This window comes from Pogona vitticeps, chromosome W, assembly GCF_051106095.1.
Source record: "Pogona vitticeps strain Pit_001003342236 chromosome W, PviZW2.1, whole genome shotgun sequence".
Classification (NCBI taxonomy): domain Eukaryota; kingdom Metazoa; phylum Chordata; class Lepidosauria; order Squamata; family Agamidae; genus Pogona; species Pogona vitticeps.
Window position 1 is genome coordinate 2,691,721 of NC_135798.1, and position 24,551 is coordinate 2,716,271.

Here is a 24,551-nt window from a genome sequence, read left to right on the forward strand (position 1 = left end):
TGAGAATTTCCTGTATTGTGAAAATAGCATGGACACACCTTGCCTGAATGGATACTTCCAAAGGGACAGTGATGGGAAAATATAGTTGATTAATATTAACCACTATCCAAAATACTGTTAAACATGGGCCATCAAGTCAATTCTGACTGATGGCAACCCTTTTTTCGGGGGTTTCTAGGTAGAGAATACTCAAAAGTTGTTCCCCATTCCCTGGTTCTGGGACCTTGCAGTTTTCCAAAGGCCACACAAGCTGACCTTATCCGTGGGAGACACAGCGGGGGAACCTCGGGTTCTGCAACCAGATATTTAAACCACAGAGCTATCCAGCCAGCTTACTCAGAAATACAAGGAGAGGGTTTGATTAGAATTGAGGTTTTACTGGAAAAGTTCCATGGTTTACTTGCAAATTTACTCCACTGTACAGTACTTAATTTAAAGGCATTGCAAATCCATAAATATATTGAAAATGGTGAACCCATGAAAGGAGAAAGGGAAGGAAGAGCTGGAGAACCTGGATCAATAAAAAGCCACTGTTGGCCCACATTTAGCTTGCGATCTACAACAATTCCAACATTCCTCTCACTCGAACTTTTGCTGAGCAATGTATCCCCCATCTTGTAACTGTGCAATTGGTTTCTTTTTCCAAGGTGCAGGAATTTGCACTTGACCGTGGCCAGGTAGAATCTTGCAGAAAAGGGGGAAAATATTATTAAATATAGCTGTGAGGGTTTATGGGTTAGAGTTCTTTTTTTACAAAAATATCTGAAGTTTGAGGATTTCTTACTATTGGGTTTTGCTTTTCTGGGGTATGTCATCAGTGTATGGTGCCAAATGGAGATGTGATGCTAAAATGGATTGGTTTAAAGTCTTGATAAATAAAGATAAATGTTAATGGATGAAGAGGAAGAGAAGTTAAATCCTACCAAGGATGTAAGAAGGTATAATATTGCCGTATGAAATAAACTGATAAATAGAATTGACATGCAAGATGTTTGGAAAGAAGTGAAAGGAGATGTAAATAAATTTAATTTTTATTCATCAGCATATAAAATTTATTGTAGGATAGATTATATATATTTGCATCTAGTGATTGTGATTTAGAGTTTGTAAGACAGACATAGGGTTAATAAAAGTAGCAGATCACACATTGGTAAATATGGATTTTAAGGATACATGTGATTATGAAGAAACTAGGAGGTGGAGTTACGTACAGGAATTTTATGTCAAAATGTTCGTATAGATCAGGTCACTGAGAAATTCAGTAAATTTAATTCTTCTACATACTCACATAGGAAAGCCGGAGAAACAAACTGCTTGTAGGTCAGCCAAACCCCTGAAGCTGATTCACTGGGAAATTCTGAGGCTGCCGTAGCCACGGGCAGGCACCTGGGATTGTAGGGGCTGAAGTTGGTATAAAAGCAGGTCAGGCAGAGCATTCCTTGCTGCCCCTTTGCTTAAGGGCGGTCAGGCTGACAGTGGGATTGTGAGTAAACAGTCATTATATGTTCTGTACACTCCAGTGGCCAAGAGGTGGAGCAGGAGTCCCCAAGTACCACTACCGTTCACTGAGCGACATCCCACAAGGGGAAATCCCAGAAGCTAACAGTTTGACAGTCCACTGCTTCTCTCCCAAACCCAAGTTCAAAGGTCAGGGCTGTTTTTCAGCAAGTTTGGATGGCAGGGAGCAGAAGAGAGGGTGTCCTGGGTAGACCATCTTCACTGCTGCCAGTCTTGCTGTCAATATTCAGGCTGCCCTTTCCTATGAGAACCTTTGCAACTTTTTCTCCTGCTAGCAACACAGGCATGACATTGTGCAGTAATTCTGGATGATTTTTTAAAATCGCATCTACAGAAGCACAATATCCCACATTCAGACTGTCAGTTTATATAAAATAAGCCAAATAAAACAGAACCTGAATTTTCCAGCCATGAACATTCGGAACAGAGACCATGTACACAGTGTCAGCAGGTGTGCCCGACAAGGACACGGGAATACACAACCTAAGTGTGATGATGATGTCAGGTCTCTGACCACAGACTGGACAGTGTGATAGTCTATATGGACACTGGGTAATAACTTCTTTCTCTTGGCCCATGCAGATGATTGTGGACTGTTATGCTGTTGCTGCTGTACATAAACGTCAATAGACTTAGTTGCTAGAAGTCTACTGTCTCTGCCTGATTTTCTTGACTGCTGGGACTGCAACAAGGGGCTTCGGCAACAGTCGCTGCTAAAAACTGTGGCACTCTGACATAAGCACTACTGAGGCTGATGAAGAGTTCTGGAGGACTCCAAAGCTTACACACCAGGCTGGAATGAAGGAAAGCTTACCCGACCAACCACCAACACCCTGTCCATGGAACAGACCTTTTTTATTTTCTTCCCAAGCACACTTGGATAAAGATTACTTGGAAATTTCAAGATGAAATTAAAATTAAATCAGATAGGTTGAGGAACAAGATAAGTCAAAAGATAAAGGAATATAAAACATTTTGTGGTTTGGCAGAAGTCCATTATTTAAAATGAAATTGATCCCTAAATTATATTTCCTTACTGGGTGTTACCAATAAAGATTTCGGGTAAGTAGTTAAAATAATGGCGAGTGATGATTAATACAAACTGCCATAATAGTAAGAAAGCTAGGAGTAATAAGAAATGTTGGTAGACATTAGAAAAAGAAGGTTGTCAGATAACCAATATTAAATGTTATTATATAGCAAATCAATTAAGATGTATTTCAGGTATTATAACCAACAATAAATATTTAATATGAAAACAATTGAAAATGCATGGAAGGGAAAGAATTTTGGATAACATTTTTTAAAAGAAAACATAGGGGAAGAGGATAAAAAGATTGAAAAACCTGTATTTTGTATTTATAGTATACCTTTATTTATAAGACCCACACAGACTCTTTTCTAACCCAAAAATTAAGAAAACTTAGCTTTGAGTATTTAGCCTCTGGGTTCAGAATGCTCGGACATTAGTAGTCCCTGTTGCTTCTGAGCCTGCAGTCTCCACCTCCAATGAGGTGTGTCCCAATCGGTTTGTAGAGCATCAGCTGATGTCAGTTCCACAAGACTCGTGGTTGGATCAAGCTAAGTCTCCTGACTGTAGGAAGGTAAGGCTCATGATTGAAGGAAGCCTGTTTACAGAGGCAACGTACGGGCCCTTTTTTGTTCTCTCCGTGCTCTCAGCTTACTTCTGTGTAACCAGTGAGGTGTGGAAAAAGTACCATCTTATACATGGAAAACTACAGCTTGTTAGGAAGTTGGTAATGTTACAGGGGAGTATTAAGTCCACCAATCTCCCCTCTGACCAAAGTGGTTGAGAAATTCTCCAGAAAATTTTAAATGGGTTTTTAAAAAATTGGATGAAACAGATACAAGATAGCAAGCAAACAGGAAAGACAGTGGGAGAAAAGAAGATGACATGACTAAACATAGTTCAATTAGAAAAATGGGCAAAAGAATAGGAAAGAAAGGAAGAAGAAGGTAAAAAAATTAGGAAAATTGAGGAGACTATTGAAAAAAGACTGAAGCTAGAGGCAATGAAAAACAGAAAGGGGATCATAAATGAAATGACTTGCATCCTATTTTATTTTCCTTCTCTCATTTTTCCCCTCAATAATGAAGTGGTCCATCGGATCCTATACTCTCTGTCTCCATGTATCTTTCACCCCTTCATCTGATGCTGGGACTCAAAATGGAAACTTTTTCTTTTGATGTCCTCTTCTTATGACCAAAGATCATCATCCTCAAACTTTATTTCAATGACGTTTCTGCAACAGATTCAGTAAGTTTTGGGGAAATGGTGGACAAAGATCTTGACAAATTTTTAAAAAAAACTCTTTGGGAACCTTAGGGAAGAAATCCTCAATCCACATTTATGTACGTATGCATGTACGTGTGTATATGTGTGTGTGTGTGTGTGTGTGTGTGTGTGTGCATGCACTCCATCACTTGCTTAAAGCAAGTGGTACCTTCTCTAAAATCCATGCCTGGGGCCTGATAAATGCACAAACGCCCACCAACTCAGTCTCCTTTGCACTGTCACGCCCATCTCGGAGGCAACTCTTGCCCTCACCAGGCACCACGGAGGGTCTGGTAGAAGGCGCCCTTCAAACGCTTCTTAAAAAAAAACCCTCCGGTTTATGAATGTGGGGGAGGGGAGATTGTGTGCTTCTATACCCATGATGCCAAAAGCCAGGAAATAGCCCAAAAATGCTGCATAATCTTGTGCCCGCCTTGCCAGCAGGAAAAAGGAGGCCGAGCCTGACAGAGCAAAGGGCAGCTGAAGGTTGACAACCACCCAAGGCAGCCATCCAGGGCGTCTACATCAGGGGGTCCCCCCCAACCTTGGGCCTCCGGATGTTCTTGGTACTTCTGCTCCCAGAAATCCTGGTCAGTAAAAGGGGTGGTGAAGGCTTCTGGGAGTTGCAGTCCAAGAACCTCTGGAGGCCCAAAGTTGGGGACCCCTGGACTCTGCGGGAGACCCTCTTCTGCTCTTTGCCCTTCACAGCCCTGACCATGGCTTTGTGTCTGGGGGAGGAGTGGTCACTTGACAATAAGGGGAGTCAGCTTCTGGGATGTTCCCTTGCGTGGTGTCGCTCTGTGAACGGCAGGGGTGCTGGGGGGGAGACTCCTGTTCAACCCCCCCAACCCTCAGCCTGTGGAGTGTTTCAGTTTTCCATTAATTCCCCGTACTATTTCACAGAGGCATGAAAAACCGGAAAGAGACTATGGAGAAGAATGTGGTGGTCCGGCACCTCCCCCCCCGCGTGTGATGATGACACTCGACGTCCGCCTGCTTTCTAAGACCTTCCAGGAGGCCCTTCGCTCAGCCTCTCCAGCCCCCAAGGTCAGGCCATCCAGCCGACCTCCGTCCCCTGCGCCATCGAAAACAGCAAGACATAAACAAGCAAAGAGGAGGAAAGTAATTTTGAATGAATGATTTCAAAGCTAATTAAGAATCTAATGACTGAATTTCCTGCTTCTAAGAAAATCTCTTCCTGGAAACCAAGAGGAGATTCAGACAATTTCCTGAGAATATTTTTATAAACCTAAAATCATCATCAGCAAACCTCACACCAGACTCCACACAGACACACACACAGACACACACATAGTTTTCCCAGTGTAGAAAACGGGCAGCCCCTCCCCCTAGGGGCTCTCCTGCCCCCCCCATTGCTGTAGGAGGGAAGAAGGGGGTGGGGGTGGGATGGAGGGTCTGGGTTCAGATCAAGGCCTTGCAGGGGTTTCAGCAGCTGCCTTGGCTGCCATAGAAATGAAAAATCATCATCATCCACATCCCTCCCTCCCAGGTGACCCCCAATCTTCTCCCCCCAGCCCGATTTCTGTGTGACCCCGTCCTCCTCCCCCCACCCCCTACTCCCACGACCTTGCACCCACCACCACAAAAAAGGCCCCCATTTCCCACTTGGGGCTTTCTAGGAAATTCACGTTTTCCAGACTTTGGCTGGAGAAGGTCGTGGGTGGGGGAAGGAGGAGGAGGGGGAAACAAGCACAACAACGGTGCAGGGGGGGGAGAGGAGAGCCTCCTGAGGGGACTCTGCGAGAAGCACACAGACACACAAAGGGGGCCTGGGGAGGCCTTGCTGGGGGGGGAGATGGCCCTCCTGCCCCGCCCTGACTTCCCGCCTCTCTTTCCCCACAAGCACACAGAGAGACAAACACACACAAAAGACACGCCTTAGATTTTCACCCTGCAGGAGACAAGGAACGGAGTGTGAGGAGGGGGGGGCAGAGAGTGGGAACCTCTTTCTGGGGAACCCCACACTGCTCTCTCTCTCTCCTCCTGAAAAAGGCCCCAAATCAAGTGTGGGAGGGGAGCAGGCGGGTATTTTTCTCCTTTTGGTGCTGGTGGGGAAATATCCTTCTAGGGACCCCCACCCACCCCACTGTTCTCGTGCCTCCCCCCCCCACAAAGGCCCCAAATCGCCCCACCTCCCTCCAGATCCTGAAGCGGGAAAGAAACAAAGATGGTGGTGTTGAGGAGGGTTTTAGATTCATTTGGCACTCAGGAATTTTTGGGGACAAGCCGGGAGGGGCTTCACTTGAATGAACTTGGAACTGAACTGCTGTCGCGTAAATTTTAAAAGGTGGCAGAGCAGCTTTTAAACTGAATCCCGGGGGAAAGCTGACAGGAGCCGAGAGGCGTTCATTTCGGGACTCCTCATCCCTGTGGAATGAGGGTGGAGAAGATAGAGAAACACAAAGTGATGACAGTGTAATAATTAGGACTGGGAGCGTGATGGGATGGGATTGCTGATCCACTGGAAGGAAAATGGTGCCTGATGCCCTTTTTCTTTCCCTTTCCTATCGTTTTTCACATCTTGTTTAATGTTTCTGTTATGTAAAAATCATTTTATATATATGTATTGTACTATTTTATGTTATTAGCCACCTAGAGTGGTCCTAATCCGACCAGATAGGCGGCATATAAATTAAATAAATAAATAAAAGCAAACAAGCCGACCTTCTATTAGCCTTTGCCCTGCTTCATTTTGAACTCCAAGACCAAACTTACCTGTTGTTCCATTCATCTCTTGACGCCCCTCCTTGTCCGCCCTCTAGAATTTATTGTCTGGGATTGCGGTATCCCTCTGCTTCTCTGAATCTCACCAGATTTCTGTTATGGCCACTCTATCAATCTTATATCTACCCTCCAAATAAAAGTTAAGTAAATAAAAAAGCTAAATAAAGAAAATGTTCCAGTTCTCTCATCTTTGCTGAGATGCTTCGGGCATTTGCCTAAAAGCACCTGCTTACACCTTTCAACATCACAGTAGTCCAAGTTATGCATCAACCACCCATGCTGAAGAGACTGAAATTGACCAATTCTATGAAGACTTACACCTTCTAGAACTGACACCAAAGAAAGATGTTCTTCTCATTATAGGGGACTGGAATGCTAAAGTAGGGAGTCAAGAGATAAAAGGAACAACAAGAAAGTTTGGCCTTGGAGTTCAAAACGAAACAGGGCAAAGGCTAATAGCGTTTTGTCAAGAGAACAAGCAGGTCATCACAAACACTTTTTTCCAACAACACAAGAGGCACATGGAAATCACCAGATGGGAAATACTGAAATCAGATTATGTTCTCAGCAGCCAAAGATGGAGAAGCTCTATACAGTCAGCAAAAACAAGACCTGGAGCTGATTGTGGCTCTGATCATCAGCTTCTTATAGCAAAAGCTTAAACGGAAGATTGTAGGGAAAACCACTGGGTTAGTCAGTTGTAATCTAAACCAAATCTCTTATGAATACACAGTGGAAGCGAAGAATAGATTTAAGGAACTAGATTTGGTACACAGAGTGCCTGAAGAACTATGGGTAGAGACTTGTATCATTGTACAGTACGCAGCAACAGAAACCATCCCAAAGAAAAGGAAATACAGGCAAGCAAAGTGGCTGTCCAACGAGGTCTTACAAATAGCAGAGAAGAGAAGGGAAACAAAATGCAAGGGAGATAGGGAAAGTTACAGAAAATTGAATGCTGATTTCAAAAGAATAGAAAGGAGAGACAAGATCTGTTCAAGAAAATTGGAGATATTAAAGGAATATTCTGTGCAAAGATAGACATGATAAAGGACAAAAATTGTAGGGACCTAACAGAAGCAGAGGAACGAGAGACCAAATTGCTAACATGCGCTGGATTATGGAGAATGCTAGAGAATTCCAGAAAAAAACATCTACTTCTGCTTCATTGACTATGCAAAGGCCTCTGACTGTGTGGTCCACAGCAAACTATGGCAAGTTCTTAAAGAAGTAGGAGTGACTGATAACCTTATCTACCTCCTGAGAAACCTATACATGAGACAGGAAACAACAGTTAAAACTGGATATGGAAAAACTGATTGGTTAAAAATTGGGAAAGGAGTATGACAAGGCTGTATATTGTCCCTCTGCTTATTTAACATATATGCAGAATACATCATGCGAAAGGTTGGACTGGAGGAATATCAAGCTGGAATTAAGATTGCTGGAAGAAATATCAACAACCTCCGATATGCAGATGATACCACTCTGATGGCAGAAAGTGAGGAGGAATTAAGCTTCCTTGTAATGAGGGTGAAAGAGGATAGCACAAAAAATGGTCTGAAGCTCAACATAAAAAAACTAAGATCATTTTTATTTATTTTATTTTATTTATATCCCGCCTATCTAGTCAACTCAGGACCACTCTAGGCGGCTAACAATCGGCAAATAAGAAAAATAAACATATATAAAACAGCATAAATAATAAGAACCTTACAAAGATAGAAAACCAGTGGAGAGGGAAAGAAGAGGAACATCAGGAATTGTCTGGTGGGAAGGCCTGCCGGAACATCCATGTCTTTAATTGATTCTTAAAGCCAAATTAAACCAAAACAAATAAACTAGCATTGTGCTGTTTAGTTACACAGATGTAGTGAGGCAAAGAAAACATGAAAAATATAAAAGAGTTCAAAAACCTTATTAAAAACACAAAAAGACATTAAAAAGAATCAAAACAGTTCCAATACAGGAAATCATTAGTAAACAAAATAATCCATGTAGGTTATAAAAAGGCTATAGTCCTCAGTGATCCTATAGAATAAAAATCCCTTAACAAAAGTAAAAACCCCTTATATGTCCCATAGTCCTTAGAAAATAAAAATCCAGTAAATATACCATAGTCCTTACAAAATTACAAGAGCATAGTCCATATGGAATATTCCAAGAAAAGGAGTCCATAAAGAATATTCCATAGGTAACAGTCCATAGGAAATAGTTCATGCACAGTCCTTAGGGAAAATCCCATAAGTCTATAAATAATCCAGCAAAGCATAGAAACCAGTCCATGTAGGTAGGCCACCAAACTCTCTCTAAAGACATCAGGGTAAGTCCCAAATGGCTGAAGTGTAGGTCACGAATCACTGAAAGGTCGGTCTTGGAAAGACAATGTCTATAGGCAAAAAGTTCCTTTTTCAAGAGTAACTGGCAAGGGCTTAATGCACCTTCCCACGATGTCATCCAATCAGAGTTCGTTACTAGGCAAACAGTCCTGTTACATCACATGACTTCCTTTCCATACGCACCAGATGTTATTTGGGTTTTCTGTGGTTTATCAAAGAGTCACAGCAATTCCCATCTATCTAATCACAGCGAGTCCTTTCTCAGGCTTTCAGAATAACATTCTGTCGGCTCGTCTGGAAAACACTGGTCAGCATAGCAAAGATACTTTATACAAAGAAACAAGATGGAACCTCTCTGGCTTATTTCTTAATTACAAAACCCATATGCCTTTAAAAGATTTTAACTCAAAAACCCATCTCATCACAAGCCCCCTGAAGATTAACAAAATTCTCAAACAATTTAAGTTTTAATTTTGATAACTGAATAAGATGAGATGTCATAATTAAGCAGTAATAAAATAGAGAAAGATATTAACTTGAACATAAAGTAATACATTTCAAATATAATTCTAAAATAGCAAAACAATTGTTACATGAGAACTATTATAATTACAGTATTTACCATACATGAGAGAAATTTGCGTTAGACACCTCTACTAGTCTGAAAAACAGAAGAATAAACATGTTAGTATACTTAATCAAATACATCACTCTGCATATGCTCAGATAATACTCTAGTCATCAAACAGTAAAATAGTGAAACCAGTGTTAACATCATAATAACTTGTTAAACCAATATACTGATATGAAGTAATAATAGAGAAAACACTCTATGTATGCTCAGGAACATAGTCATACAGAGTACCAAGAAAATTAAACATCAGAGCTTTATCAATTCTAGCCATTTTCTCCCCTTGCATCTGCACTAAACGTTCGAGATAAGCAGTGGGGAATTAAAGCCTCCTTTCTAAGTAGATGTTTAACATCAAAATCATATTTTTGCAATCTGAAATACCACTGCATTAATCTTGGGCTTCGATGCCTCTGCTTCTCTAAGAATGACAAAGCATTTTGGTCTGCTTGAATTGGATCAGGGCTGTAAATTACAAGGTTGTCTACATAGCCAATCACATAATATAAATCACCAAACAATTCATCAACCAATTTCTGAAAAGTAACATAGGTATTTTCCATTCCAGGTGCTAGTTTTCTGAGTTGGTAAAATCCCTGAGGGCAAGTAAATGATGTATAAGGGCGATGTTCCTCTTTAATTAAAATCTGATAAAGCCCTCCTTTCATTCCAATCACAGAAATGTATTCAGTGTTTGCAACAATTTCTACCAACGTCTCAACATTGATTGTAGTAAAATGTTTCACATTAGTCTCTCCAGGTGAATTAGGGAAAACGTTTTGGTGATTAGCTATGCTATCAGGTTTGGTCACAAGAGGCCGCTGTTGCAACAAAGTTCCCTCGGAAGTACTCTGCATAGCCTCAGAAACAGTATCAGCATTCTCACCACTTCCTTGGAAAATAGGCTGTTGAAAATAAGAATGGTCCCAAACCTTTGCTTTTCTTTCTAAAGATCTTTCTGAGAAGATTAACTGTGGTACTGGGCCAAAGGTTTCAGATATGATTTCAGTCTCTGGAGAAACATCAGTACTTTGTAATCCCAAAAAGTTAGCGCTTCCCCCTTCATTGGTTGTGTTAGAAACAGTCTCACTATCTGACAGGTTCAAATGCAGTTTTCTATCTTTAATCAAGTTTACAGGATCAGTTCCATATTCACTTGTACTACTGAAACAATGTGAAAGTTCATGCTGCAAGGTCTCTGTACAAATAACTCCTCCTGTAACATTACTCAACGTCTCTGGTAAAGGTACTTTATCTCCTTCGATCTGCTTTGATGTGTTCTCTCCTGTCCTAATTAGTTCCCCCTTATGGAGCATTGCCTCCCTGCAAAGCTGCCAGGAAGACCAAGGAATGCCCTCCAACTTCACAGTATCTAATTTCACTGTTCTCTCTGGGCTGAGAGAAAGGGGGTTGTTTGAGATCTGACATGCATCAAAATCTGCTGACACAAGTCCTGGCAAACCCATAGTCTCATCCCGAATTATTTCAGAACTTCTCACCTGTCCTGTGCTCTGAAAAAGAGCTGAGGTTGGTGCTGAGCTGACTTCCAATGCACTGACCTTCTCTGGAGCACTGCAGTTTTCCCTTGGGTCGTCCGATGCTATTTCCCGGCGAACTTTCTCCTGCATTCCTTTCTCTGCGCGCGGCTCCAGGGCCTGTGAATCCTCTGTTTGGACGGGCGATGAATCGCTGTCTTCTCTGGAATGCTCCTTAGCATTCCACTGGGCCTCGTTAACTCTTTCCACACAAGCATCTTGCATCTTAGGGTCGCTCCCAATTGTTTGGAGCGTCTCATTGCAGTAATCCCCAAAGGAACCCTGCTGAGCTTGGAAAAACTTTTGCATCAAGCCAGGTTCTGTGCTAAGAAAACGTTTTAAAAGGATGTTTTCCTGATAAAGCTCACGTATCAGGAAATCTCTTTCCCTAATTTTCTTCTTGGCTTGCTCGAAAAATCAAGAAGCCACTGTAAGCAGCCCTTTATCTCCAAGAAGATTTATGGGGGTGCTGGAAATTGGGACGAGTACGAAAACCAGACAAACCTCTAACTGCTGAGCAGAGCCACTTGAAACTCAGCCGGGTTCTGTCTAAATTTTCTTCCTCAGAAGCCAATCTCCTTAGTAAGAAAGTAACACACACAGACACATACTCGGAACAATCTGGCTCTATAACTTAGGGTAGCAAACACATGTGGCCAATTAGACATTCAGCCCGTCTGTGCAAGGACTAACACCTGCAGTTTCAAACATTACTGCTTTATTAAAAAGATTTGCTTTAGTAAAGATTTCAGTTGATAGTAAAATAGTTTAGTAGGTACATTTTCATTCAAGACCAACAGAACACTCCACTCCCCCCACTCCAGCTGAAAAAATAAAGAAATGAAACTATGCTAACTAATATAAAGGATAACATAGTCCATCTCACGTGTCTTGGGTCTTCAAAGGTTGATGCTAGATGAAAACCAGTCCATGGTAGGAAAAATAGTCCATTTAGGGAAAAGCACGTGTCTGCCCCTTTCTCAGGCAAACTCCATCTTTCTTCCTCTCCTCACTCTTCCTTCTTCTTCCCAGAATGCCACCTGGGTCTTGTTGTCCCGCCTAACTTTCTCATGGAGCTTCAGTTGTTATCATTCTTTGTGGCAGAATTATTTTGACTACGAAAGTCTCTGCTCTCTACTCAGCTTAGCAACGAGATAACCAGAGAGCGAAGCTTCTCTGAAACAGCATGTAAAACTTTCCTACTACAGAACAGACTTTAAATCAAAATGGATGCTATTGGGACAATCTTAGGACTACATATCCCATTCTAATACACATAAAAACACAAATCATCACATGCCCCCCCTGATTATCGTTAAAATTCAGAGCAGTTAATCTGATCTAATTTTAAGAAATCAAGTAAAAGTAACTAAAAAGTAATTCAAAGTAATTAACTGGTTATATCCCAAAATTCAACTACAGATTAACTATTACAATACTGAAACATAGCACACTGTTGAATACATTGTTTCAACGTTCAGGTTCATAAGAATCTTCACAGTACATTCTAGAAAGACCATCTGCCACTACATTCAATTTTCCAGGAATGTGTTGAACTTCAAAATCAAAATCTTGCAATGCTAGACTCCATCTCAACAATTTTTGGTTGTGAGATTTCATCTTCTGTAACCAAACTAAAGCTCTGTGATCTGTTTGGAGTGTAAACTTACGACCCCATAGGTAAGGTCGAAGTAAATTGAGAGACCAAAATATAGAAAGAGCTTCTTTTTCAGGTACTGCGTAACTTCTCTCTCTATCCAAGAGTTTTCTAGAGAAGTATGAGATAGGGTAAAGGTTCCCATCTTCTCCTTGCTGTAACAAAACGGCTCCCAGTCCTAATTCAGAAGCATCTGTTTGTAAAATGAATGGTTTGTCAAAATCAGGGGATTTCAGTATAGGTGCATCCATAATCTTAGCTTTTAAAGCTTCAAAGGCACCTTGACACTCTGGTGTCCACTTTACCTTGACAGGCTGTCTCTTCCTAGTGAGCTCTGTCAGAGGTGAAGCCAAATGACTGAAATCAGGGATGAATTTTCTGTAGTAGCCAACTAGGCCCAAAAACGAGCGTACCTGTTTCTTAGTTTTAGGAATAGGCCAATCATTAATAGATTGTACTTTAGCTTGCAAAGTCTGAATTTCTCCTTGCCCAATCAAATGACCTAAGTACATGACTTTTCCTTGCATCCACTGACACTTGCTGGCTTTGACTGTCAGTCCTGCTTGTTGAAGTCTGGACAAAACAGTTTCAATGTGAGACATGTGAGAATCAAAATCAGAACTGAAAATGGCAACATCATCAAGATAAGCACTTGCAAAAGGTAAACCTTGTAAAAGTTTGTCTATCATCCTTTGAAATGACGCACCTGCATTCTTCAAACCAAATGGCAATCTGCGGAAATGGAAAGTTCCCACGTGCGTGATGAAAGCGGTCTTATCTCGTGAATCTTCAGCTAAATCTAGCTGCCAATAAGCATTCTTTAGATCGAGAATGCTGATAAACTTAGCCTTTGAAAGATGTTCAATTAAATCATCCATTCTAGGCAATGGGTATGGATCTGGAACAGTAACACTGTTTAACTTTCTGTAATCAACACAAAATCTTACTTCCTCGAGAATTTCACCCAAAGCGTTACGTTTTGGCACCAGAACCACCGGAGAAGCCCAAGGGGAGAATGACGGTTCAATCACCCCCAAAGATAACATCTTTTGTATCTCTTGTTCAATTTGGATAGCATGATTACCAATTGCTCTATATGGGCTAGACCGTATGGGCTGGGCGTTGTTCTCAGTAGTTATCACATGACTGATCAATTTGGTGTAACCTGGTTTATCTGAAAACACATCTTGGTATTGTTCTAAAATTTGAAACAACCTTTCTTTCTGATCAACGGTACCTGTTAAAACAAGATTATCAGACCATGTACCTGCATCTTGCAATTCAGACAACATATCAATAGGTTCATTTGCAGCATGAAAATATTCAGCATGACATTGAAAAACCATTGCAGATCTATCTTTGTACAGTTTCAAACTATTGACATGGTAAAGAACAGGTTTCTTATTGGAATCCAACATTTTGACAAGATAATTGACATTTCCCAATTTTTGAACAATTTCACCTGGACCTTCCCAGACAACTTCTAACTTAGAAGGTCTGAGTGGGTTCAGAACAAGTACCAAATCACCCACAGAAAATTCCCTGTGTCTGGATCTCTTGTCGTGGAAGAACTTCTCTGGCCAGAAAGAACTTGTCTCTGGCCAACTCCTGGACAGCCAAGAGTTTCTCTTGAAGTTTTCTAACAAAATCAGCAACTGGCTCAGTACTACTTTTAACCACACCTTCCCAATCGGATTTCAGGAAGTCCAATGGTCCTTGTAGATTTCTTCCAAACACCACCTCACTTGGAGAAAAGCCACCTAGTGAAGAATGAGCTGAGCTACGGTAAGCAAACAAAGCAAAAGGCAAAAGTTCATCCCAAATGTTTCCATATTCTTGGGTCAAAGTTTTAATCATCCTAAGCAAAGTTTGTTGACCTCTTTCCACCATACCATGAGATTGAGGATGATGAGCCGTGCTAAAACTGATGGTTATTCCACTTATCTCGCAGATCTTACGCATAAGTTCACTTGTAAAGGCTCCTGCTTGATCACAAATTATTTTGGATGGTACTCCAATACGCGAGCACAAGTCCACAATAATTCTAGCTATGGTGGTAGCTGTCAGGTTGCTAATAGCGTAAGCCTCGATCCACCTACTGGCAGAACAGATGAAAGAAATGATGTATTTCTTCTTAGATTTAGTAGGAACAAAAGGTCCTAGCACATCCATTTGCAAACACTGGAACACTTGGTCAGGAATTTCCATAATCTGCATTTCGGCCTTTACCTTGTCAGTTTGATGGCCTGTGCGTTGGCAGTAGTCACAAGAACTGACATAGTCCTTTACAGTTTTTGAAATACCAGGCCAGTAAAAATGTTGAGAAATCCTCTTTAGGGTTTTTTGTATTCCCTGGTGCCCACTACTCGGATGGTCATGAGCCATTTCTAGTATTCTCAGTCTATATTCAGTAGGCACGACTAACTGTTGAACAGGTTGGGCATCCAAGTTGGATTTGGGGAAATATTCTCTGTACAAAAGTCCATTTTCTCCCCACAGGAAACTAACTTGCTGATGTGCAGGACGTTCAGCATAGTTGTCTGCTTGTGACCTCAAAGAAGCTAGAGAGGGATCATTAAGTTGCTTCAGTCTAAAGTCCTCTGATCCCTTAGGTATCACCTCCTCCATTTTAGTTTCTGTTGTAGCTGCATTATCAGGTTCGGTCACAAGAGGCTGCTGTTGGGTAAGGTCTCCATCTGAGCTATCCTCAGTGGATTCCTGCTCCCGTTCAGGATCATGCATCTCCCTACTTTGAGAACGCGTAACTACCGACATTGAAGTTGCATTTTGACTCTGCATGTGATCCAAAAAAGCAAGATCATTTCCAAGAAGAAAATCAGGTTTTCCCTCATGGGTTAAAATATGTTTTGCACCTGACCAGCTCTTATAGGAAATTTTGACATAAGCTAGAGGACTGAAACGCTGATCAGTCTCTATAGATCCATAAGTTTTTACCGGACACCTCAGGTTGTTCAAGATTAAGGTGGGGTCTAGAAAACGTTTGGTTATCGAAGAAATGTCGGCACCCGAGTCACGAAAAGCACTTAAAGCCATATCACCTCCAGGTGTGTGAAGAAAAACCACCTCAGAAAATGTGCGGGTTGCCCAGTCCCTTTGCGCAGTTGGTACTATGCAATCAGGATCCATAACAGAAAACCTCTCTCCTGATGCAGTTTCTTTTACAATTTCCGAGGAAATTGAAGCAATTTGTAAGTCCCAAACTCTAGGCACATATTGGTTTACCACTGCCTGCATTCCACTGGCTTGCGAAGGGGTTACAGTTAGGTTAACTCCTTCCTGACTCTGTGAAGGCACAATGCTTGACTGGTGAGGCACAGAAACTGCATTACTGGCAGCTGGCACTTGCTGAGTTCCTGCTGGCACAGAACTTACATACGCCATCTTGGGTGTGCCTGCTTTAGATCTGCGTGGAGCTGGCACAGGTGTTTTCCTAGCTGGCTCCTTAACTTGGCTAGCTGGCACATTCAACCTTGGGCAATCTCGTTGCAGATGAGAGCCACCACATTCAAAACATTTAAGAGGCGTTTTACTCTGACTAGGAGCTAGGCTCCTGCGTTGCTCAAATGAACTTTGCCTGGGCTCTTGAGGAAAAGACTTTCTAAATTCAGGCTGACTCTGTCTCTTAGGCGCTACTGGTGCAGTCTTTGGCCTAACAGCAGGTTCATGCGTTTTAAAGGAGAGAATTTCATCAGTCTTTAAAGCAAGGGTTTGCAAGTCTTTGTATCCTCTCTCCAACAAAGTACTCCTTATTTCTGAAGGCACTAAATTAAGAAAATGCTCCATGTACAACACAGTTCTTAAATCCTCAAAAGTACTGGCGCCCAAGGAGCTCAACCACTGATCACCTAGATGTTCTATTTTGTCAGCTAGTGCAGAATAACACTCATTAGGCTGCTTTTTCAGTTTTCTAAAGTTCTGCCTCAGTATTTCCGAAGTGAAACCAAATTTTCTCTTTACTACCTCTTTAAAAGTAGGCCAGTCAGGGTCCTCATCAGATAACTTGGCTACCAAGTTGGCAAGTTGCCCAGAACACTGAGTACGCAGTAGCTTGAGGTGCCAGGCCTCCGGTATCTTAAGATCTCGACACGCTTGTTCAAATATCGATAAAAATGATAAGATATCATCGCCATCATGGTAGTAAGGTAGATTGCTTCTATCAACACTGGCTATTGAGTTCTTAATCTCCTCTTTTTCCTTCAGCTCATTAACCAAACGCTCCACCTTTGCCTCTCTGTACTGCTTCAATAACTCATCAGCCATGCTCTGATTACGAATAGTTTGAGTGTGACAAGCAACAAAATCAGCAAACATCATTGCTAACTTATCCACTGGTGATAGACTCTTGTTAGGATCAGGGTGCTCAGCACCGGCTGCTGCTGCTGCTGCTGCTCCTGCTGTCCCATCAGAAATGCCTCTGCCTGGCACTCCCCTCCCTACTGGAGTGCTGGCACCCGCCATTTCCTCTGCCTGATCCATCTGTTGCAACTTAGTCCAAGTCTGATCTGAATCAGATCTAAGTAGATCCTGGACGTCCTGTGCTGGGAGTTTAGCCATTATATTTCCCTTTTGTAATTCCCTTCTCAGTTGTGAAGGATCATAAGTAATCCTTTGCTTAGCTCCACTTGGAGTCAAGACGTCGTGCTCAAGAGCCTCCAAAAGCTCTTGGTGCCAGGGCTTCGTATCTGTACTAACCAAAGGCAGCTTAGCAGATGCACTACCAATCTTAACTTTTCTCTGAGTCACAAACAGCTCTCCAGGCAATTCCAAAAATTCTTCTCCTGCTAAGTGTTGCTCCATATAAGCTGCAACTAACGCAAACGCCAATCCGACCCAAAAGGAAAAATCTTCTCCCCACTCCTGCAGCCTAAACCGTAGGGTGTGGGCAAGCCATAAAACATTCTGGCAGGAAACAGCCCTAAACTGGAGCTTAAGAAGGGCGACCGTTTACTTGCATGAAAATGTCCACTCATTAAACAGCCCAATTACATAAACAAAGTATTAGTTCTTACAGACTTGGCTTAAAGCTAAGACTTTCCATTAAGACCCTTAGCTTAAAAGAAAAATGCAATTTGGCTAGTTTATAGCTCTTCAAAGTAAATAGCGTGGAAGAAACCCCTTTGCCAAAGCTTGGAAGTTTCTTCTGTGAAAAGCACATGCATCAAGATGCTTGCTGCTTTCAACTTAAGCCAAAGTAAACACAATAAATCAAAGCCCGTGTTTCGTGTCACCGCTGCCAAACATGTAAGCAGCCCTTTATCTCCAAGAAGATTTATGGGGGTGCCGGAAATTGGGACGAGTACGAAAACCAGACAAACCTCTAACTGCTGAGCAGAGCCACTTGAAACTCAGCCGGGTTCTGTCTAAATTTTCTTCCTCAGAAGCCAATCTCCTTAGTAAGAAAGTAACACACACAGACACATACTCAGAACAATCTGGCTCTATAACTTAGGGTAGCAAACACATGTGGCCAATTAGACATTCAGCCCGTCTGTGCAAGGACTAACACCTGCAGTTTCAAACATTACTGCTTTATTAAAAAGATTTGCTTTAGTAAAGATTTCAGTTGATAGTAAAATAGTTTAGTAGGTACATTTTCATTCAAGACCAACAGAACACTCCACTCCCCCCACTCCAGCTGAAAAAATAAAGAAATGAAACTATGCTAACTAATATAAAGGATAACATAGTCCATCTCACGTGTCTTGGGTCTTCAAAGGTTGATGCTAGATGAAAACCAGTCCATGGTAGGAAAAATAGTCCATTTAGGGAAAAGCACGTGTCTGCCCCTTTCTCAGGCAAACTCCATCTTTCTTCCTCTCCTCACTCTTCCTTCTTCTTCCCAGAATGCCACCTGGGTCTTGTTGTCCCGCCTAACTTTCTCATGGAGCTTCAGTTGTTATCATTCTTTGTGGCAGAATTATTTTGACTACGAAAGTCTCTGCTCTCTACTCAGCTTAGCAACGAGATAACCAGAGAGCGAAGCTTCTCTGAAACAGCATGTAAAACTTTCCTACTACAGAACAGACTTTAAATCAAAATGGATGCTATTGGGACAATCTTAGGACTACATATCCCATTCTAATACACATAAAAACACAAATCATCACAGCCACTTCCAAGAGTCTGTCCACATTTGCCGACGGTTCTTGCTCCTCCATCTTCTGCTGGCACTCTAGCCTAGGCTAGGTCAGCAATAACAACCAAAACTCCAAGAAAGAAACAAAAAACAATTTAAAAATCTCCTCTGCACCTCTGACCAACTGCTGTCCCTCTGTGACCCTAAGGTCTGTGAGAAGACAGAGAGCTGCCAAACCAGAATACTGAAAAATCCAAAAGGAAGAGAAAAGAAAAACTGTGATCACTCTGTGAACCCTAAAGTTACAGAGATGATCAATGACTGAACTGGGTGCAGATAGATACCTCTAAGATCATAGGGCATGACTCTAGGCCAAGCCAGATGCAACTAGGTACTCCTGACAGATCCTAAGATCGTAGTGGGGAGACCCAGAGCTAGGCTGGAACACGGCCAGGTGCTCCGGCAAATCCTAAGATTATAGGAGTACGCTTAGGCCAAAAACAAAAACAAAAAACCTGGATGCAAGTTCCAGAACAAGGTAGTCAGAGTCATTTATGCAATCCTAAGATTGTGAAATGACCTGCTCAACTTGGGCGCAAGCACTCCAAAAATAAAGAACATGCATCTTGGAATTTCTTCACTACAACGTTGTAACAACCTGCACATGCCTACTGATTAAATCCAATTGTTTCCTAACAGTTTGCTTGTCCCACTGGGAATCTCTTTCTTAAAAGAGCACCCCAGATTCTAACACACATTACCACAGCCTGAAGATTTAACACCTCTCACCACAGCCTTTAGATCTAACTGCTGGCAAACAGTGTTTCCTAGGAAGCTACTGTTTACACCCAGGGAAGCACCTAGCTCCTTGAAGCCTGTGTCCCACTGCAATCAAAACTTAGCTTGTGGATCAGAGTCACTCAAGCTGCCAGATAGAACAAAAATTGGTCATCCTGAGGTACTACAAAACCCAGCACGTGGTCCATCGTGCAGCTGCCACCATGTCGCAAACACGGGTTCGAAAACACACGTGTAAGCTTGGACAGAGAGCAATCAGGAGTTTGCACATGCTAAAATGGGCTGAAAGAGTCCAAATTCAGCTAGCCATGATACAACACTCCTTCTCGCAGGTCTGCCCACATAAGAACACCCTGGTACTCTCAGATATTATTGTGAAAAGGTCAAGTGGGCTTTGTAGTCCTTAGACTTAACTTGCACCACTGACAGGACTCTAAGTAAGCTAGGCCGAGGCAGCACTCTCAGATGACCCTATGACAAGTGTACTGTTCAGGAAACCAAATGAGTTTTATAATCTTTATTTTATTAAAGAAAAAGCATGTTACTAAGCCAAATTAAACCAAAACAAATAAACTAGCATTGTGCTGTTTAGTTACACAGATGTAGTGAGGCAAAGAAAACATGAAAAATATAAAAGAGTTCAAAAACCTTATTAAAAACACAAAAAGACATTAAAAAGAATCAAAACAGTTCCAATACAGGAAATCATTAGTAAACAAAATAATCCATGTAGGTTATAAAAAGGCTATAGTCCTCAGTGATCCTATAGAATAAAAATCCCTTAACAAAAGTAAAAACCCCTTATATGTCCCATAGTCCTTAGAAAATAAAAATCCAGTAAATATACCATAGTCCTTACAAAATTACAAGAGCATAGTCCATATGGAATATTCCAAGAAAAGGAGTCCATAAAGAATATTCCATAGGTAACAGTCCATAGGAAATAGTTCATGCACAGTCCTTAGGGAAAATCCCATAAGTCTATAAATAATCCAGCAAAGCATAGAAACCAGTCCATGTAGGTAGGCCACCAAACTCTCTCTAAAGACATCAGGGTAAGTCCCAAATGGCTGAAGTGTAGGTCACGAATCACTGAAAGGTCGGTCTTGGAAAGACAATGTCTATAGGCAAAAAGTTCCTTTTTCAAGAGTAACTGGCAAGGGCTTAATGCACCTTCCCACGATGTCATCCAATCAGAGTTCGTTACTAGGCAAACAGTCCTGTTACATCACATGACTTCCTTCCCATACGCACCAGATGTTATTTGGGTTTTCTGTGGTTTATCAATGAGTCACAACAATTCCCATCTATCTAATCACAGCGAGTCCTTTCTCAGGCTTTCAGAATAACATTCTGTCGGCTCGTCTGGAAAACACTGGTCAGCATAGCAAAGATACTTTATACAAAGAAACAAGATGGAACCTCTCTGGCTTATTTCTTAATTACAAAACCCATATGCCTTTAAAAGATTTTAACTCAAAAACCCATCTCATCACAAGCATGGCAGCCTGCTCAGGGATCCTGACCCAGCTGTGGAGAAGCCTGGAAAGAACCTGGAAGGGACGAGGAGGAAGGCCAGTTGAAGGCCAGTATCTCAGGGTGTGTGTGTCTGGTGTACACCTGGTTGCAGAACTGGATGTGCCATCAGCCATGCAACAGACAAACACCTTCCTGAACGGAGAAAATGATTACCTGTCTGAAGCAAATTGAACAGGATCCTGGGCTAGGATGTTCAGAACGGCTCAGTGGATGGGAACACAGGAAAGGCCCTGAAAGAGGATCAGGTCATCTTTCTGGCTGTGATTGGGTTCAATAAACAATTTGAGCAGTTCCTCCTTTTCGGCAGGAACGAACAACGGAGTCTCTTCATGCATGTTTAACTCTTTATTTACAATAACTTCAACAGGGTCCGTTGGTTTAACATTTAAAGGGGACTCAGTCCAAGATAACATCAGTTCTTCCTTTAACTTCCCTTCATTCATTTTGGGGCTGGTCCAAAGCCTTCTTGATCAGTAGGTTTCCTCAGTGATGAGTAAGGGGAAGCAAAGGATGGGGAGCGGGGGAGGAGAGAAAGGAGGTTTTGCAGACGTCACCCCTCCCAGATCCGGGCGGTTGGACTCCCACGTTCCTGATCACTGACCAAGGACACATTCTCAGCTAAACTACTTAGTTGCAAACAAGAGTAATCCAGGCAGCCTCCCTTCTTTGTTTACTGTTCAGTAAACAGTTTGAGAAGTGCCTCTTTTTTTGGCAGGAATAAATAATGGAGTCTCTTCATGTGTGCTTAACTTTTTATTCAGCTTAACATCAGGAGAGTCCACAACAACTTCAATAGGATCAATTGTGCCAACATCTTTGTTTAACTTTTCATTTACCTAGGGGGGGGACCCGGGGGGAGCTGGTCCAAACTGCTCCTGGTCAGCAGGCTTCCCCAAGGGAGTGCTTTGGATTGCACAAATCATCCTGCAGCATGGGTGGCGGGCCCTGTCACCTTCCGGCTTGATGTTGGTATGAATGGGTCCCGGCCGAACCCCATTCCTCCAAGGACTGTGGCCATGTGGAGAGACTACCACTGTCCATTCCAGTGGATCTGGCAAAAACTCTTCAGCCTTCACCTTAGGGGGGTCCGGCAATTGTTCTCCCCACCTTGAAATTAGGAAAATCTTCTAGCCACTCTGGAGTCTTCACATAAGTTTCCTCTCTCTCTTTTCTTGTCTCATTATTATACTCTTTTTCTAATCTCTGTTTTATTGGTGCTCCATACACTTGGGATCCCTTTCTTTCTCCTTCCTCTTCCTCTTCCCAAACTGACAGTTGCTCCACCTTCCCTGCACCTTTTTTCTCCTCCCCAGTTAGGAAAACCTCTACCCTCCCCTTTCTTCCCTCTTTGACCCCACCTCTCTCTCTTCCTTAAGGTTCAGGTCTTTCCCCCCTTCTGTTCCACCCTCTGCTGTCTCCTCTTTCTTTTCAGTCTTTGTGGTCTGAGGGGATGGCTCACTCACTCCTTTTTCCTCTATTCCTACCACTCCTTCACACTGACCTTAGCATTTGGTCCAGGCAGGGATCAGCCACCAGCCCCAACAGGAAGCCCATCAGAACGGTGGGCGGGCGTGTGGTTGCACTCCCAGGCCAAAATCCTGTCCCTTAGTGTTTTAAGGTACAGTGGGGTCTTGACTTAAGAACTTAATCCATATTAGAAGGTGGTTCTTAGGTTGAAAAGTTCTTATGTCAAATCTGCTTTTCCCATAAGAATGCATTGAAAACCATTTAATCCGTATCTGCTCTTTTCCGTCCATAGAAACTAATGGGAAGCTGCTATTCCGCCTTCTGCCATTAGAGGGGGATATTTTGTTTCTTTTTTCTTTTTCTTACGTCAATAGGGGGGAAGCAGTTTGCAGAAGAGTTTGCAAAACACATCTCAGCCAAGCCAAGCCCGTTTGGGGCAAGCAAAGGAGGGAGGGAACACCTTTTAAAGCAAGCACTTTTCAGACAACAGAACAGTTTGGAAAACACGTTTCAGCCAAGCCAAGCCTTAACCCCCCACGCACACACACAGCAAGGCACAGAATCCAGCAACCATTCCTCCAGCACAAAAATGCCTGCCTTCCAGAACAAACACCACATCGCTCTCTGCCTAGAGAAGTCCTCCCAGTCTCGGTCCTTCCTTCCCACTCCCCCGTGCCAGTCTCTCCTACCTTTGAGCTGGTCTCTTGCCTCCGTTTGGACCTGGCTGCCGGGGGGGGACTTTGCTCCAGCTCCCGGTGGCGGCGGCGGCCAGATTCCTTGCCGGGTGCAGGTGAGGGGAGAGGAGAGAGAAGAGACGGCCGGGGAGGGAAGTCAGGCAAGGCATGGGTGGCCATGGAGCGAAAGGGGCTCCCTGCAACCGTGGGCGGCCAGATTCCTTGCCGGGAGCAGAGAGGCAAAGCACGTGGGAGCGGAGGGAGTGGAGCCCCCTGTGGAGGGCTTCTGCCCCACTGCCACCGCAGGAGCAGGTCAGGGGGAGGGGTGGGGTGTGGCTGTGTGGGGAGGGCCTGCCCGAGCACGGAAAAGCGGCAGCCAGAGCAGAGGCAAAGCTTGGCAGGGGTGTGTAACTTGAAATAAAGTTAGTGGGTCGAGGAAATATTTTCCTCTCAGAGCAGTTCATAAATCGAAAAGTATGCAACTCGGGCCGTTCGTAAGTCAAGACCCCACTGTACACTCGAGGAGGCCCCTTGAATCCTTGGGGAATTCAGTGATTCAGCTCATCCAAAAATTCCAAGTTCCAGCCTTGAGAGATGCAGCAAAATGCAGGCTACACAGACAGAGAGACCGTTTCAGCGGCAGCATCCTCACATTGCATTTCTAAGGGAACAGGGTGTGAGGAACGCTCACAGTCCTGCTCAACAAACTGCCATCAGACAACCACAAATTCAAGCAGCTCTCCTTTATTAAAAAGCACTTTTGCAAATGCAGGTGTAGTTGTGAACAATGTAAAATGGATTCCATATTGGTTCTCTGTAGAAGTGATTTTGCATGCTGGGAGTGTATTTCCAGAGGGCTGTGGGAATGTTTTCCTTTAGGCCAGGATAAGCCATTACAAGATGAGAAGACCAGACTCTTGTTGTGGCGTAGAAGGAGATGGACTGAGAAAAACAACACCTGTTTCTCATGAGAAGGAGGGACTGTTTCCATTACCTCATGCTGTGATTGGATGACAGCTTGAAAGACGGAGAAGGGTGGCTCCAAAGAAGCTTGAAAAATGAACTTTTACTATGTGCAGAGATCTCTTCTTTGTTTTACAATTTTTGGTCTGCTTTTTCCATCGTAGTTTTTCTAGGTCTGGTTGCCTGCTGCCCAGTGCAGGTAAAGGACTGAGGGAGATGTAGGAAGACAGGAAAGAGAGGAAGGGGGGCTTTATGTCTTCTGCCTACCCTAAGAAAGCTTTTAGAGATTTTT

The 24,551-nt window shown here is 42.8% G+C and overlaps 1 protein-coding gene and 2 long non-coding RNA genes across 3 annotated transcripts in view; 2 read left to right on the top strand and 1 right to left on the bottom strand.

The window, feature by feature from the left end:
- The window catches only part of LOC144584989 (uncharacterized), a 13,100-nt gene extending 8,376 nt beyond the window's left edge, over positions 1-4,724 (bottom strand). Inside the window, exon 1 of the mRNA XM_078382417.1 lies at positions 1,289-4,724. The gene's annotated coding sequence lies outside the window, so the exon portion shown is untranslated. The remainder of the gene's footprint in view (positions 1-1,288) is intronic.
- LOC144585007 (uncharacterized) overlaps positions 1-23,294 on the top strand; it is a 39,301-nt gene extending 16,007 nt beyond the window's left edge. Inside the window, exon 2 of the long non-coding RNA XR_013539514.1 lies at positions 4,718-23,294. This is a non-coding gene — a long non-coding RNA (uncharacterized LOC144585007). The remainder of the gene's footprint in view (positions 1-4,717) is intronic.
- Positions 1-24,551, top strand: part of LOC144584997 (uncharacterized) — a 259,478-nt gene that overhangs the window by 171,818 nt on the left and 63,109 nt on the right. The gene's annotated exons all lie outside the window — the stretch shown is intronic.